Source organism: Leptodactylus fuscus, chromosome 1 (genome assembly GCF_031893055.1).
Source record: "Leptodactylus fuscus isolate aLepFus1 chromosome 1, aLepFus1.hap2, whole genome shotgun sequence".
In the NCBI taxonomy this organism is placed as follows: Eukaryota; Metazoa; Chordata; class Amphibia; order Anura; family Leptodactylidae; genus Leptodactylus; species Leptodactylus fuscus.
In genome coordinates, this window is record NC_134265.1 from 157,134,659 (window position 1) to 157,152,548 (window position 17,890).

Here is a 17,890-nt window from a genome sequence, read left to right on the forward strand (position 1 = left end):
TAATGAAAGCAGAAAGTCCACAGGAAAACTTTTCAGACTTTCTGAGAAAAGCGATGCAGATAAAAGTGCAATGCGTTTCCACTGTGGTTTCTCCTGCAGTGCTTTTTCGCTGCACTATGTGGGGCCTAGCCTAAAAAGCACAAATCTTTACACAAACCAAAATGCGTCAACATTTTTAACTATGCCAGAACAATGGGCCAGAAGGTTTGATAACTTCCCCTCATGTATTTATCAAATGCGTGTGCCTACATTTGTTCTTCTACACAGTGGCTTAAAGGGGTTGCCCATTTGGGTTTATTATTTATCATCACAACAGTCCCCTAAACACAAACTGTTGATGTTCTACAAAAATGGCCAGGGCATAGGCAAGCATTTCATTGACACATGTTTGAGATTTTTTTTTTTACGTGCCTTTTTCATTACCCTACAATATATAAAATACTATGGGAAGAATATGCAAATCTGCCTTCCATGATGTAATTAGGAAGACAGTTGCTGCCTCAGTATTGCAAACCAATAGAGGGCGCTCACTGGAATGTGCAAGCCTGTCTTAAGACAGGATTCCAGTGAAATAACCCAATAATGGCTGCTCCCTTTAGCCTCATGCCCGACCTTCCAAGAGGCCTTTGTTTTGCAATGACGCTGGAATTATTACCAGGTATAGTCTCTCAATCGAGGACAGCTGTTTCGATCTGGTTGGAACTCTTCAGCCTGATGTAGAGAGGACTATAACCTGGTAGAGGTGAGAGGCTTAGACAGGGTTCGGGGGATATTGTCTCCTCCTTGCAAAGTGGAGTGCTAAAGCCTTAACAAGTCTCCACACACCTATATGGTGGTCTCTCCCTAAGGAGTGACAATATCCCGAACCCTGTCTAAGCCTCTCACCTCTACCAGGTTATAGTCCTCTCTACATCGGGCTGAAGAGATCCAACCAGATCGAAACAGCTGTCCTCGATTGAGAGACTATACCTGGTAATAATCCCAGCGTCATTGCAAAACAAAGGCCTCTTGGAAGGTCGGGCATGAGGCTATAGGGAGAAGCCATTATTGGGTTATTTCACTGGAATCCTGTCTTAAGACAGGCTTGCACATTCCAGTGAGCGCCCTCTATTGGTTTGCAATACTGAGGCAGCAACTGTCTTCCTAATTACATCATGGAAGGCAGATTTGCATATTCTTCCCATAGTTCCTTGCAAAGTGGAGTGCTAAAGGCTTAACAAGTCTCCACACACCTATATGGTGGTCTCTCCCTAAGGAGTGACAATATCCCCCGAACCCTATATAAAATACTGTAACACACTACATCAATTTGTGCCAAGTTCACTGTCAGTTTGGGAACATATAGAAATAAAGTGCATGTACAGATACAAGCATTTTGCAGTTACATCATAGCCCAAATTTTTTAGATACTGATGTATCTCTAAGGGACCATTCACACAGAGGAAGTCAATGGGAGGCTTTTTTTCAGTGCTGAAATTCCACACCAAATTCCTCACCATTTTCCTCCGTGTGAATGGGCCCTAAAATATCCCACTAAAAAAACTGAAGAATAAGGAATCCTGGCATAGTATGGTCCACAAATTAAATTCTCTGGGCCAGATCTATATGGATATGTTCACACAAAGCTAGTTGATTCACAGATTTTCAGCATTGAAATGATATGCATGAAGAAGCCCACATCCATAAAGTGTCAGTCACAATCTCAACCCTGATTTGTTCCAGAATATATATTAAAATATTTCAGCTTTTGTAAAAATAACTTCAACAATTTTCAATTCCCTTCGAACCCCTTTAGTAGAGAAATCACTACCTGTCACCATAGTATGTGGATTTCCGCCAAGAATCTGAAAATCTTTTATGCTGTGTAACATATGTTGTTTATTTTCTACCCAAAATTTTATTTCGGAGATTTACTTTTGTTTTAATTCAATCGTAAGGTTAAAAACTTTTTTCCTTGACATTTGGCATTAATGAGACACCTAAAGAGCATCTATAAAACCCAAACCACTACTGAAGCACTTATATGCTGTTGTAGGGCTGCAAAGTGGCATAGGAACGTTTCTTGTGTCATGGTACAATCTTGTTGAGAAATTTAGCTTTTAGTTAGTATATACAGTGCCTACAAGTAGTATTCAACCCCCTGCAGATTTAGCAGGTTTGATAAGATGCAAATAAGTTAGAGACTTCAAACTTCAAACAAGAGCAGGATTTATTAACAGATGCATAAATCTTACAAACCAAAAAGTTATGTTGCTCAGTTAAATTTTAATAAATTATAAACATAAAAGTGTGGGTCAATTATTATTCAACCCCTAGGTTTAATATTTTGTGGAATAACCCTTGTTTGCAATTACAGCTAATAATCGTCTTTTATAAGACCTGATCAGGCCGGCACAGATCTCTGGAGTTATCTTGGCCCACTCCTCCATGCAGATCTTCTCCAAGTTATCTAGGTTCTTTGGGTGTCTCATGTGGACTTTAATCTTGAGCTCCTTCCACAAGTTTTCAATTGGGTTAAGGTCAGGAGACTGACTAGGCCACTGCAACACCTTGATTTTTTCCCTCTTGAACCAGGCCTTGATTTTCTTGGCTGTGTACTTTGGGTCGTTGTCTTGTTGGAAGATGAAATGACGACCCATCTTAAGATCCTTGATGGAGGAGCGGAGGTTCTTGGCCAAAATCTCCAGGTAGGCCGTGCTATCCATCTTCCCATGGATGCGGACCAGATGGCCAGGCCCCTTGGCTGAGAAGCAGCCCCACAGCATGATGCTGCCACCACCATGCTTGACTGTAGGGATGGTATTCTTGGGGTCGTATGCAGTGCCATCCAGTCTCCAAACGTCACGTGTGTGGTTGGCACCAAAGATCTCGATCTTGGTCTCATCAGACCGGAGAACCTTGAATCAGTCTGTCTCAGAGTCCTCCAAGTGATCATGAGCAAACTGTAGACGAGCCTTGACATGACGCTTTGAAAGTAAAGGTACCTTACGGGCTCGTCTGGAACGGAGACCATTGCGGTGGAGTACGTTACTTATGGTATTGACTAAAACCAATGTCCCCACTGCCATGAGATCTTCCCAGAGCTCCTTCCTTGTTGTCCTTGGGTTAGCCCTGACTCTTCGGACAAGCCTGGCCTCGGCACGGGAGGAAACTTTCAAAGGCTGTCCAGGCCGTGGAAGGCTAACAGTAGTTCCATAAGCCTTCCACTTCCGGATGATGCTCCCAACAGTGGAGACAGGTAGGCCCAACTCCTTGGAAAGGGTTTTGTACCCCTTGCCAGCCTTGTGACCCTCCACGATCTTGTCTCTGATGGCCTTGGAATGCTCCTTTGTCTTTCCCATGTTGACCATGTATGAGTGCTGTTCACAAGTTTGGGGAGGGTCATAAATAGTCAGAAAAGGCTGGAAAAAGAGATAATTAATCCAAACATGTGAAGCTCATTGTTCTTTGTGCCTGAACTACTTCTTAATACTTTAGGGGAACCAAACAGAATTCTGGTGGTTTGAGGGGTTGAATAATAAATGACCCTCTGAATAAACTTTTCACAATTTAAAAAAAAATTAAACAAAGAAATAACATTCTTTTTTGCTGCAGTGCATTTCACACTTCCAGGCTGATCTACAGTCCAAATGTCACAATGCCAAGTTAATTCCGAATGTGTAAACCTGCTAAATCTGCAGGGGGTTGAATACTACTTGTAGGCACTGTACATGAGCTGTTTGGCGCACTGAGGGCGGGGCCACATCTGCTGTCCATGGGGAATGTCAGTCTTTCTGGAGGTTTTGGGGGGCAGTACTGGACAGCAACCATGAAATGGGTGGTGTTCCGAGAGCACTGAACATATGGAATAAAAGTTGAATTTCTCAACAGACAACACTGCACTTTGCCACTAACCAGTCCCACAACAGCGTATCAGTGGTTTGCAAGCAATTCTGGTAGTGGTAGACTTCCTTGAAGGATTATATTACATCCGTGAAACCTTCCCCAACACACTAACATCTCACGCAAATGCCAGTTCTTTCCCTGGATCACACATTTGTAATGGATATAAAATTAGCAAAATTTGCAAAAATGTAAACTATATAATGTATGCAAATGTAGAAAAAATATATATAAATATATGCATATACCTGCACAAATATGAATGCATGCACACATTATATTATTATCTTAAAACAAAAACAATGAAACTTCAGACAGGTACCCAATATTTCACTGAAAATTGTTGTTTTTGATGGTGATCAAAAGGAGGTGGCAAAGCACATGGCCAGTACGCTAGATATATGGACAAGCTGCCACGAGATATCGGTTAGTAGACTACTCTGGGACTACATGGTCACCTTGGGCATGATACACGTTAGGCCCGATTCACATCCGCATTCATTTCACTCCATTCCCCTCTCCGCATGCAAGCAGCACTTTTCTCTCTGCATTTTTCATGCGGAAACCACACGGACATGATTATAGTCTATAGGGTCCAAGGGTTTCCTAAGGTAACTGCTTTTTTATGCGGATTGGTTTCCGTTTGGGATGTTACCATGCGGACTCACGAACTGAAACCCATGCACAGATATGAATAGGGCCCTAGATGACTACAAATGTATGCAATGGTTACTTATTTATATATTCACACTACCTGTATTCCAAGTAAAATGGTTATAGTAGGGATCCTAAGCAGTGAGCATAGGTGCTTTCAAAATAGCACTGGTTACCATTAGAAACAGACAGCAGTTTACCACCACGTCACTGTCACACATGATCTGCCAGCTTAGCTCTTAGGGCAGGTTCACACCTGCGGCTGGTCTCTGCTTTGTAGGTTTCCGTCTTCTGCCTGAGTCCGTTTCCAAACCCATTCACTTGAATGGGTTTGAAAAGTGTCGGCCCGGGAGCATCTTCTGCATCTCCAGGGCAAAACATTTTTTTTTTTTTTAACCAGACACAAAGTCGGACATGCAGGACTTTGTGTCCAGTTAAAAAAAAAAAGTTTCGCCATGGAGATCCAGAAGACGCTCACAGGCTGACACTGACTGCCGGGTTTCCATCTCCTGTCCAGTTTCTCAGGCAGATGACGGAATCCTACAAAGCGGAGACCATGCGCAGGTGTGAACCTGCCCTAAGCTGTGTAAATGTCACCTGAGAACCCACAGTGCATGCTCTCTAAGGCAGGAAACCAGAACGCTGAATTTCAATTTGGACATGACCCCAGAAGAAAACATCCTGAAATTTGTACAATATAAGTAAATCAGCTCAGGCTTCATTCACACCACTTTTTTTTACTTCTAGTTTACTGTATGCCAAAGGAAAGCCCTCGGCATCAATGGTAAACAGAACCAGAGAACCTAATTCACCTGCCAAAGGCTAAAAAGAAGTCTCTATTAGCGTGGTAGCCTGCTCCATTTCATGCATTTGCAGCCAGTTAAAAATGGATACCATACAGTATGTTTTTTTTGTTTTTTTTTTTACATAGACTCTGATAGGTTAGTTTTTCTGGCACATACAGTAAACTTATTTAAATAACATGGTGTGAAAGAAGCCTTAGAAAATTATATAACATCCAACTGGTAGCTTGGACATTCATGGCATTTCAACAAGATGTACAGATGTAACAGAGTTAACCCGAACTTCTGCAATTGATTAAACTGCTGCAGCGTTATATCTTATTACTGATCACAATAAAATAAAATAAAAAACTATGAAAATACATTAGAAAAACTTTTCCAATGATTTGTCATTGTTTTTTGTGGTCTGCAATAATATATCTCATTTCTGTAGTGTAACCAATTACAGAAGTTTAGGTTAATTCTGCCATATCTGTATACACTAGGCCCACCTCTGGATCCTGCAACTCTCAAGAGCTAGCAGGCTTGGTGCAGCCACCCCATCTATTCACAATGGTGGAGGGGGAGAGGTCAGGCATCCTTTGTAATTGAATAGGAATACAAATTAATAAGAATAGGAATGAAAAAATGCAGCTTTTTTTGCGTTTTTCGGAGCCAAAACTAAGAATGGCTACAAAAGAAGTGGGAAATATATAGGAAGCTCTTATACTTCTACCTTCTGCTCAATCCACTTCTGGCTTTGGCTTAAAAAAAGCGCAACAAAATCTGCAACAAATAAGCTGTGTTTTCGCAATGTGGAGCCCCAGCCTAATAAGGGCCTGTTCACACGGAGTTAACGTGCGTGTATTTTGGCAAAATACACATGTAATAAATACAGTGTAAAAATAAGACTCCCATTGACTATTTTGATGTGTATTTTATTATTTTTTTTAATTTTGATGTGTATTTTGACGTGTTTTTTTACACGTGTAAAAAAATGTCATTGAAGTCAATGGGCGTCTTATTTTTACATGTATATTTTGCCAAAATACACGCGCTTTTACTCCGTGTGAACGGGCCCTAAGGGTGCATTAACATAAGACATCTTTTCCTGTAAAGCCATCAGATGCAACTACGACTTTATACAGTAGAGGCCGACAGCCACTCATCGGACTCTTCACTGGCATTTTACCTGCTTAAAATAAATGGACTCGAGCTACTATTTCATCAGCCTAACTGACTGTAACCAATTTAAGCAGTAAAAGCAATGAACCTAAATATACCTAAGAAAAAATGCTGACATCACGAGAGGGCCCCTGGGGACGGCTCTAATTAACAAACTATTGCATCATAGAGTCTACTCTGTGTAATGGGAACGCTCCTACTCCCAAATGGCACAGACAGCTTACATAAGTGACACATGCACACAAGTACCGGGTACAGAGTAAAGCACAAAGAAGCAATATCCACATAAAGAAATATGAAACATAAATCATTTAAAAAATTGTATACCATTCATTTCTATAGGGTACAAACTCATTCCTTTCTTTTCAGAACCCCAAAAAGAGCATTAAATTAACAAATGATAGTTTGTTGTACAAAGTGAGATCAATGTTCATATGTTTTTTTCTTTTGAGTCTTTTTTTGCTATGTGAGTTTTATGGTAACAGCACACAATAGAATGCTATGTGAAGTCCTGCTGTATGTCTGTTCATACACACTGGTACGGGTAAAGCCTCAGGCTCCATTCAGTTGCCCTTTTTTTTTTTTTCATGGCCAAGTCAGCATCTTGTTTTTTTTCCTGGACCCATTGGGGAGCAGTCTTAATAAAACCCCATGAAGGCTTTTCATACTCCCATGCCCGCTCCGGGCCCACTCTGCCCACATTCGCACAATGTGGCAAATGAGGAATAGAACAGAGTTTGTGGTGCAGATTTGGTGCAAGAAAGGGCCTTCAACCAAATGTGTGTCACAATTATATCCTTTTAAGCTAAAACACTGGTGTACACGGATTGATAAATTCCCCCCATTGACTTTCAAGAGTCAGATCCATGAAAACAGAACTGTGTTTCCATTTTCTCAAATACTATCAAGAATGCTGTACCTTTTCATGGATCACAGAAAACACTCAGCCAAGAATACGAGACATGTGAATATAGTCTTAGTTCTACCAGTAAAAGCATGAGGACATTGGCCACCACAAGTGGGCAAGGCCTTGTAAGCAGCGCTGTTCGCATTGTGTGACTGATCAGGACACATCAGCCTTATTACCCCAGAAGACATCTATTTTGACTGGTTCCTGTTCTAGTGAAACCAGTCATCTTAAATTGTGCCCTACTAAGCAATAAGAGGATTACATATAGGGGTTCTCAACTTAAGGCCCCTTGCAGTCGACGGTAGCCGTGATCAGTGCGCTATCCATGTATTTCATGGATAGCACACTGACCCATTCATTTCTATGGGCCCGTACACATGAATGTGATTTACACAGTCCCGTGTGCAGGCCGACAGTCTGGGCCACAAAATATGGAGAAGGTCCTATTCTTGTCCGATTTTGAAGCCCTTGCAAGGGGCCACAGAAGAATGCTCAGTGCACTGATGGCACACAGGTGACATCCCTGTATCCCCATTGTGCCGCCCGTGCCTTTAATTCACAGCCTAATTCTAAGACCTAGCTTTATAAGGCCTGGTTCACATCTGTATTCCATTCAGGGAGCCTGCTTGGGGGTCCAATGAACGGAATACTGAACGCATTACTGGTGAGCTAAAAAACCACACGGACCCCATAGACTATAATGGGGTCCGTGTGTTTTCCGCACAAATCATGTGGAGAGAAAAATGCTGCTTGTTGAAAAAAATTATATTCCAACTTTTTTTTTTTTTTTTTAAGGATTTAGTCAAAATATTTCCTGTCAGATGAAGCATGTAATTTTTCAGCCAACACAGAAAGAAAATGAATATGAAACATTAAAAATTATATTAATGCTACTAATCAAGATGATAATTATTCTACTAATAATGATAGAAAAAGTAAGAATAATTTAATGATGCTGCTAGCCATTACCGGGTATCAAGAAGGGTTCTTGCATAGGTATTATGGTGCATTGTGTAGCATCAGAACACCAATGCACTTGCAGAATCCTCTCTTCACAAATACATCGCATACAAAGTCTCTGTAAACATTTGGCCTTGTGAAATGACGTTCAAAAAATTGATGTTTTTAGACTCTGTGTCAAGAGTGAAAAAGACAATGACACTTAATAGTATATTCAGAATTCATACTAAAAATATAACACAAACTACACTATGTAAAATATGGAATGCAAATATACATTGCAAACAAACAAAATCCATGTACACCATTATTCTGGCGTGGATGGGTGGTCATTAGGTGGTGTATGTTTGGTGCAAGGTCTTTTCTTGCACCCAATATGAGCCACATACACCATTCTGGACCTCGGTCTTCACTTTGTGCAAATGTGGGTGGAGTGGGCTGGACACCTCAGTCTGACATACTAAATATAACTCACACAAGTTTTCTGGTGTGTACAGAAATTCTAAAGCAGTTCCTGACTGGTTTAGACTTCCATTCAGCATATTACATTGAAAGCAATAGGGAAAAAAGCATCCCATTGATTTGAATGGGTAGCGTGCGTATGCTGGCACGCCGGCACCCATTCAAATCAATGGGAGCTGCTTCTTACGCGCTCATTCTGAACATATTTTACGTTCAGAATGAGCAGAGCGTAACATCGTGTGAATGCTCCCTTAAAACTCATTCAGAATGAGCGCGTAAAAACCAGATCCCATTGATTTCTATGGGTGCCGGCATACGCGCGTATCACATTGAAAGCAATAGGGGAAAAAAGCCTCCCATTGATTTCAATGGGTAGCGCATGTATGCCGGCACCCATAGAAATCAATGGGATCTGGGTTTTATGGGCTCATTCTGAACGAGTTTTACGTTCAAAATGAGCGGAGCGTAACTCCATGTGCAGGCTCCCTAAGAAGCCAGAGCCTCTTGATAATTCAGACACACCTTACACCAGGTGGGGCATTTATTAAAGACTGGTGTATGAAACGCCAGTCTTAATGAATCTGCCCCACTGTGTTTCCACATTGCAATACAAAAATACTTGAACCCCAATTTAGATCAGCAAAGAACCGGTCTTAAAGGGGTTGTTCGGGATAAACCATGAATTAACACACACACTAAACCCCCTCCCCCTGTCTAACTTCTATAAAAAAAAAAAAACAAGTACAATATAATTGCCCACACTTTCACTTCAGTACTCTCCCCTTCCCCAACCCCATGTCTTCCTGTGTCTGGGAACGGCTCCTCCTCTCTTGAAGCGCTTGTACAGTCTGGAGGTGACTGCAAGACATGCGCAGTAGAGATGGCAATCCATCTCTACTGCGCAGTCCTCACAGATACTTCCGGTCTGAGCGCAGCATCTCTAGCCTGTACACAGTGAAAAAGAAAGGAAGAGCCGTCTCCCAGATCGGAAGTTAGGTAAGTATGATGTGATGGAGCGGGCTTAGTCTGTTACTTGAGAACGGCTAGCAGTGGGCAGGATAGCTTAGAGTAGCTTAGCTAGGGAGACAGGGAGGGGGAGCAGTGACAGGGAGGTAGCGTGGAAGGCTCACAGGAAGTTACATAGTAGGAAGCTAACACCATCTAAACAAATGCAGAAGCTACAAGGAGCTCCCACTGACAACTAGAAATCACTCAATACACCGCTAAAAGTATATGGGTGTACTTTTAATCCATTAATAGCACTAACAGACCTTTTTAAACAAACCCCTTTAAATTGTCCTTAACTGTAATGAAAACTGCAACCAACTGCACATTGCCTGAGAAATATGTGCATACAAAATCACAACCATTTAAACATGTGTGATACATGTCGTAGAATCTGCCATATTAACTACTTTGTTATGGCTCTGTGCCACTTCCGAATAACATAACCATGTGCAGGGGCTACATAGAGTGTGAGAACTCATACTTGCATATTTGACAAAGGACTGGCTGAAGTTAGTGATTGGCTATAGCAGTCATGTGGATGCAAGTGACACCATCAAGATAGTGGTGGGGAATTTAACAGACTGTGTTTTTGGGGTGTCTTTTGGCATTAGCTGCCTCAGTTCCTGTGATATTGATTACCATAGTTTGGCTCCCAATATCTCTGTCCTGTCAAGTGCGTGGTCTCTGGATAGTGGAGATTGCTCTATTGACAGCAGAAGACAGTAAAAACTCCTGTTTGATAGTACATTGATATATAAAAAAAAAAAAATCAAACTGATAACATTAATAGCGGCTGTGTTAATATACACACCACTCTAGGGGTTACAGGTGTTCCACGTTCTTATTTGAACTCTTAGAAACCCCATGACACAAAACGCATTTGGTATAGGCCCAGAATAGGCAGACTAGTCTTAAGTGACCATGAATGGCATTATACAGACTCTGCAACACAACTATTACCTGACGTGCAGCTGCAGTCCTACATGGTGGAAACTCCAGGGTTTGCCCACGGCGGAAACGCGACGTTTTACAGTCACAGCAAAGTGGATCCCTACTTTATGGAAAAATACACACAGTGGACAGGCTGTGATTTCCAAAACCATCACGGTTTTGGAAATTGCAGCATGTCAATTATACTGACAGAAACACCAGCAGTTTCCATATAGGTATAATTGAAGCAAAAAGTGCTGCAGGATAAACCGCGACAGCAACGCATAGCGCTTTTTTGCTGCGGGAAGCTACGTGGAGGTTAAGGTTTTCCATAAAAACCCAAACAGGTTAAAGCCACATAAAATGTGCTTATTCCTGCATCCATGTAGCATATCTGGACTACATGTACAGTCATTGGGAGTTATTTATCATGTGCACTTTTTTGGCCATATTATACAAAATTGTGGCTTTTTTAAGACTAGTTTTACTGTGGTGTCTATTTATGATATACACACACCTCCTAGTTAGATGTTGAGCATGTTCGTTAGTTTAGATGTACCTTTATAAGGCATGTGCACTTTCCCCGTTTTTGATTAAAAAAACAAACAAAAACCCCCCCAGCAATTCCCCTTATTTAATGCAGTCTGATCTGACAGGCTTTTTACGCTGACCATATACTAGAGAGCATTTGCACCTTTTTGTTATATGTTATATGTTTTGTTATACTATGAAAAGGATCTCCATTTAGGCTACGCCTCCTTATCCTGACAAAAAGCAAAAAGTGTCAAGGGTAGCATAATATCCGGAAAAACTAGCGCATGATTCCTAAATAAAATGTAGGGAAACAGTGGCAGTCCAGGTGCCATCATATCCCTCTATATCTCCCCATTTCTTAGAAGTCAGTTGTAGTCTTTGTGTGTGTTCCAGGAAATACGCTGTAACTGCAAAGAATGAAGTAGGCTTTAATGAAGAGAGTAATCTGCGTGTGAAAGTGCTTGAGAAAGAAAAAAGAACCTGGAAAACAAACAAGCAAGTCATCTGGATTTAGACAGCGGGGCCTTTTTCCATCAAGAAGGGGCTAGGATCTTAATGCCATATAAACAAACATCATGTGACACTTATGCTACATATATGAATAATAATAATAATAATGATAAAAATAATAAAATATATATTGCAGTCAATGTATGGAAATAAAAATCTATCACATCTAAACGCATAATGTTTGTCGTGAATCTACAAATGGCTGAAGTAACTTGCTATAAAGCTACACATGGACATTACAAAATGATATAAGGCCCAGTGCAATGGTGCTGCCCACTTTAACTATGGGCTATTTCGCATGGCCGTGTTTGAGCCAGAAATATGCTCTATATACTGATCAGAATTAGTGGCCTGAATGTGGCTACTGAACTGACCTGACATACATGAACTGCTTCCCAGATCTTAAGGCCTTATTCACACGGCAGTGTTTTGCATCAGTGATTGTGAAGGGGTTTTGCATATTTCATATAATATACATATAATACATAGGATAATCATCAATTGAAGATCAGCTGGGGTCTGGCACTCAGACACCTATCAGCTCTCTGAAGTTTTTAGGAAGTGTTCATGTAAGCATTGGGACTCTTCATAGAAAACCAAGCACAGCGCTGTACACTATATAGTGGCTGTGCTTGGTATCACAATTGACATGCAGGGGTCTAGAGTATCAAACCCCCGCTGATCTTCAATTTATGACATCATAAAGATGGCTCATTAAGCCAAAACCAAGAGCGGAGACTATACATTGAGAAAATATAATGGAGAGATTTACACCTGTTCTGGGTTTTTGACCCACTCATGGTTTTGGTACACAATCGCTGATGCAAATCACTTACCAAAACACTGATGTGTGAATAAGGCCTTAGACAACTCTTCATAGAAACCGATGAAAAAGTCCCTCCATAGTTAGTTTAAAGTGGCCGTTTTTACTGACTTGTATACAAGAACCATTGTTGTCAGATACAACTTTTAATGGCTGTCATCTCCAGCATGCAACAATTTGCACATAATATACAACACAATTCAATAAATATGAACTGTGACATCATATGACGGAAGTCATTATCTGACTCTACCGTTACAAGCAATGTCAGAAGGCAGGACAAGTATATACCGTAGATTGTGTATCCAGCATAATGCAACATATATCAAGCCTCTTGTGCCTATTTTCCTCTAATTCTGCTCTACGCTAGGAGTGCTACATGTATCTTACGTCTGCGCCTATTTTCCTGACTTTTACATCAGGCTGGTCACGTTGTTTTTTGCCAGGGTAAGGGGTGTGTTTTACCTGTAGTAACATTTTACAATGTATTTGGTTAAACGTCCCTTGAAAATATCTGATAGCATTGGAATCACAAATTGCACAAGGTGAATTTTGCACAAAATTTAAGACACAATTGTGCCGTTTTAGTAAATGAAGTTCAGGGAAGGACGAGGCATAAGAAAAAGCACATGTACAAGAAATGGGCAAAAAAACCTGTGCAAATCTTAAATGACCCCGCTGTATATTAGGACGTGTTCATACTGTTTCCAGCTGAATGTATCGATAAGGCTCCATTCAAGTAAGTGTCCATTTGGCCTCCATAGAGGCAACTTTACTATATAAAAGAAGGCATAATAAAAAACATACTGCACAGTGTTTTTTATTTACATGCGAGTTAATGGGTAGCAAATGTCTATATACTGGCATATGTCTGAACCTTGTGACGGGGTCTAATGTGATGTGAACAGCGCCTTACAAACAAGTCCTGAATCTACAGCTTCAAATTATTTAAGCCATTAAACAAGAGATCAATACAGTGAGTAGAAAATTATCCACACAAGCCGGGCTGGTCTCGGTGCCAGCATGTGAACAGCGTCATAAGATAAGACACCCAGACGTTTCAAGTTCACATGGTTCATGCATTCTTTATGATCAACCCGTCTTCAATTTCAGTTTTCCGTAAAGGAAATACCAAATACACCACAGAGAACTATGGGACAGATCAGAAAGCGATGTGAGACTGGCAAGTGTGCGAGCTGCTTGTAGGCCCTCACACTGAGGCCCCCCAGCCTGAAGAGGAAGGATCTCCTAGATATACTCCATACTCATTCATCTGTCACATGGTGCTCACAAAGCCTTCATCACCAAGTCATTGTCTGGTGCCGAGGGGTTAATAAGGGACCTAGGGATATACAACATGCACCTGTAAAACTCACTAGGGAACCCTTCCCTCCCCCCTTCCCAGTCAGTAAATAATGTCCAAGGGGTGCAAATCCTGAATGGAGACTTGAAGCACAAAGGAAGACGCGGTTAACTCCTTCAATACTTGGGCAGCAATAAGGTGTATGCCCTCCTGACACAGCAAGGGTTACAAACAAAGAAAAAGCAAACATCCTCTTCCCATAGAGCAGAGGACATCCCAGCAGCAGTGACAGCATCCTCATCATCATTTCCCATAGTCTTCATTCCTCCAGCATCTCTGCCATTCAGCAGCCCAGTCCCCATATCCTCCCCTCTGAGCACAACAAGATCTGCAAATCCAGAGGAAGGAGCTCAGAGCAGCAGAAGGGGTGGTTAACCCAATAAATGCCCCAGTGCAGCTACCCCTCCTCTCCTCCCCCTCTGATGCCAGACATTAGACCAGAAGATGAAAACACAGACACTGCCAGAGACAAAAAGAGGAAGGCACAGAGCACAATCCACGTTCTCATGCTGCAGGGATGCCCTCCTCTGCACCTGCCTAATAATCCCCCCATCATCATCATCATCATCACAGCCTCCTCTGCTGCCCGCACCGGGACACACACACAGCAGTACAACACAGATACACGAGAAGAAGAAGAAGAAGAAGAAGAAGAAAATATTCACCTTGGCTGTGGAGTAGAATGTTGTTGTTGGTGCTGGTTGTTGTGGGTGATGGGGAGGATGGTGATGATGAGGTTGGAGAGGTGGTGATGGTGGTGGAGGAGGAGGATGAGGAGGAGAGGAGTAGTTGTTGTTGATGGGTAACAGTCGCCAGGACTACGGTGGCTATGGCGCTGGATTCACAAGGCAACAGTTGCTATAACTCACAAAAGAGGGAGGCAACCTAACCTGAGAGGAGGAAGAGGCGGGACCTCCCGACACATACTCGCAGCCCGACAGCCCAAGGGGCGGGGCCTCGTCAAACACTCGCGGCCCGACAGCCCAAGGGGCGGGGCCTCGTCAAACACTCGCGGCCTGACAGCCCAGAGGGGCGTGGCCTCGAGAGGCTTCTTATTCAATCGTAGTGTAGCTTTATTGTGCGTTACCGGCAGGCAGCCTGTGTGCGGTGATAATAGGGCGATGTGAGGGGCAGGTGGACAATACCCGTCCCCTCGGCTCTCTAGGCCACTTGTGAGGAGGACGCGGGATGGAAAGTGAATAGGCAGTGCGCTACCATGCTATTGTCTGTGCCCTATTGTGCTGGTGCATCTGCCTGCTGCGAGGGGGTGATGACAGAAACAATGCACAGAGACTACAGAGCATGGACACACTGCACACCCCAGCTCTGCTCATGTCGGGGGATGGCAGACATAGCACTGAAGCTGTATACACTGTAACTGACCACTATATAGGACAGCTGCTGATGTCTCATGACTGGATGTAACTGTTCATAGAGGGTGACTGCTCACATAGCATAGCTCTGCTGTACAATACTGGGGGCAATACCTCAGGTATATTAGGCCACTGCCCAGCTCTGAGCGGGTTATGGCCATGTGCAGTTCTAGTTAGAGAATGTTAAGCAGGTAACGCCTCAGCTAGCAATTCCTCATATACACACATAAGCTACATTACACCTTGCATGTATAAAGAAATGGAGGCACTATCAGTAAGTGGCACCTCCATGGGAACAGGGATGGGAGAGAAAGTCGGCCCTAACATTCGTCACCACAGAGGACCACTAGTTGCAAGGTGAATGTGAAAGTTTCTTATGCGGTTGTGTCTGATCTGTATGTGTATGACATTTCTAGAATACAAGCTAATGTCAACTTCACTTTGACCTCTACTGACAAAATTTGGAATTAAGGGCTCTTTCGCGCAACTGAGTTCCATCCAAGGAAAATGGTTTGTGTGTGGGTCGTGTTTCCCGGACTGAACTCAGACTTGTGCAGTGATCTCCAGAACCTCCCAGTCGTTACACTAATGAATTAACATAATAATATCGGTTCATTACTACAGTGATAGGGCCATTCGGGAGCTCACTGCATCATAACTGACTATGATGCAGTGAATCCTATGCACATGTCCGATTTCAGTCCTGAAAATACAGTGGTCGTGTGCAAGGGTCCTATTTGCAGATGGAGGTCTCTGATACATTTCCTACACTAGCTTAAGACTGGATTCATACGACCGATTTTCACCCTTGCAACTCAGGTCTGTGTGTTTAGCCAGATTTACCTGCCTGACATTCATGCTGGGAGCGGGATTCCTAGCAGTATAGTTATCTATGATGCTAGGCTTTCCTGCCTTTCAGTAATATACTATTGTGTACCAATCATAGTACGGGACAGTACGCCAATGACAGGGACTTCAAGAATCATAAATAACTATGATACTAGAAGTCCCACTCTTAGCATTCAGGTCAGGCAGGTAAATCCAAAGAACACATGGACACAGTTTCAAGGGTGAAAGTTGGTTATGTGACTCTAGCCCTAGGCCACCTGCTCACAACTTGTTGCATGCTCTAAGTCAGTAAAAACGCCATGGATGACACTTGGATTGGTATCCGTGTGTCATCCGTGTTTTCTCTGACTCATACAATCAAAGGAATTGACAGAGCCACAATCAAGGACAGGTAAAGGACCTGTTCCGTAATTTGCAGCTCTTTAACTCGACCCAGACGCACAGTCGCTAAAACTACAGCTGCAGGTCTGGGCCCATTGATATGCATGTGTCCGTACTTTGATCCGCAATTACAGATCAAATGTACATTCGTGTGTATGAGGCCATAGTCTGGGTTGACATAGCAATTTTTTGCTGAAGAACTGCATTTGGTTTTAAGGTCAGTGATGAGTAGTGCACGTAAGGCTAGATTCACACTAGCGTATTCTCTCTGTCATTCATATCCGCCGTAGGACCCCACTGACGGCCCCCTAAAAGAGCAGTTATTCGCAGACCTCATAGACTATAATGGGGTGTAATGAAGAAACAAGAGAAGACTGCTTTCCCATCCAGACTTTTAAATAAAATTTAACTTTTAATCCATGACGTTAAAAGATACAGCACCAAACAGGTAAGTGACAAAAAGTAGGAAAAATGTGAAAATATAGAAATCGCTATCGGAGGAAGTTACCATGCTCCATATCTTTTGGTCTTGTGATGGCCTTTCCCTGTTCTGGGAGGGAGCTAAGATGATATATCTTACAGATAACTGAAACATTCCATTGTTTGAGCCATGCTCTGTTACTTCTGCACTCTCCAGTGCGAGTTTACAAGTGTTCCCTACTCTGCTTCCTGGTTTTAGTAGTCCTTCCTGGTCTGCCATTAAAAAGAACCTTTTCCCATCTCCACCAAGTCCAGGTTTTTGCATTTGTAATAGGCAGCCAAAATATTTTAAAAAAAAAATCGAACTAAGCCAGCTAGGAGTGTGGTATACATGAAAAAAGTCTGGAGTACAACAGACAATCAAAATATGTATGCAGGGATGGAAAAAAGGGTTGCTAGAATGGTTCTTTAAATACGCGTGTATCACATTGAAACCAACAGGGAAAAAAGCAGCCCATTCATTTCAATGGGGAGCACTCGTATGCCGGCTCCCATTAAAATGAATTGAATCTGCTTTGTACGCGCTGATTCTGAACGTGTTTTACGTTGAGAATCAGCTCAGCGTATACTTAGTGTGAATTGCACCCTGAGTGTGAAGACTAGTACTGTGGCACCACACTGACAGAGTTGAACTGTCCAGACCGGACCTCCAAAGCAGGTACTGTGCCACCCATTGTTATTGCCAAGGTGGGAGGCTGGTAGCCAGTCTCCTGTATAGTCAGGTTGAAAAGTTTCCTTACGTTTAAGTTAGTTTTCTCAGCCGAGAAGGATTTTGTTTTGTTTATCCTGTGGCTTTGCAAAAGC

General features: G+C 42.3%; 1 protein-coding gene across 5 annotated transcripts in view; it reads right to left on the bottom strand.

Annotated features, from left to right (window-relative positions):
* The window catches only part of RFX3 (regulatory factor X3), a 213,599-nt gene extending 198,698 nt beyond the window's left edge, over positions 1-14,901 (bottom strand). For all 5 annotated transcript variants that reach the window (XM_075279001.1, XM_075278996.1, XM_075278982.1 and 2 more), the window contains exon 1: positions 14,669-14,901. The gene's annotated coding sequence lies outside the window, so the exon portion shown is untranslated. The remainder of the gene's footprint in view (positions 1-14,668) is intronic.
* Positions 14,902-17,890: the final 2,989 nt, after the last annotated feature.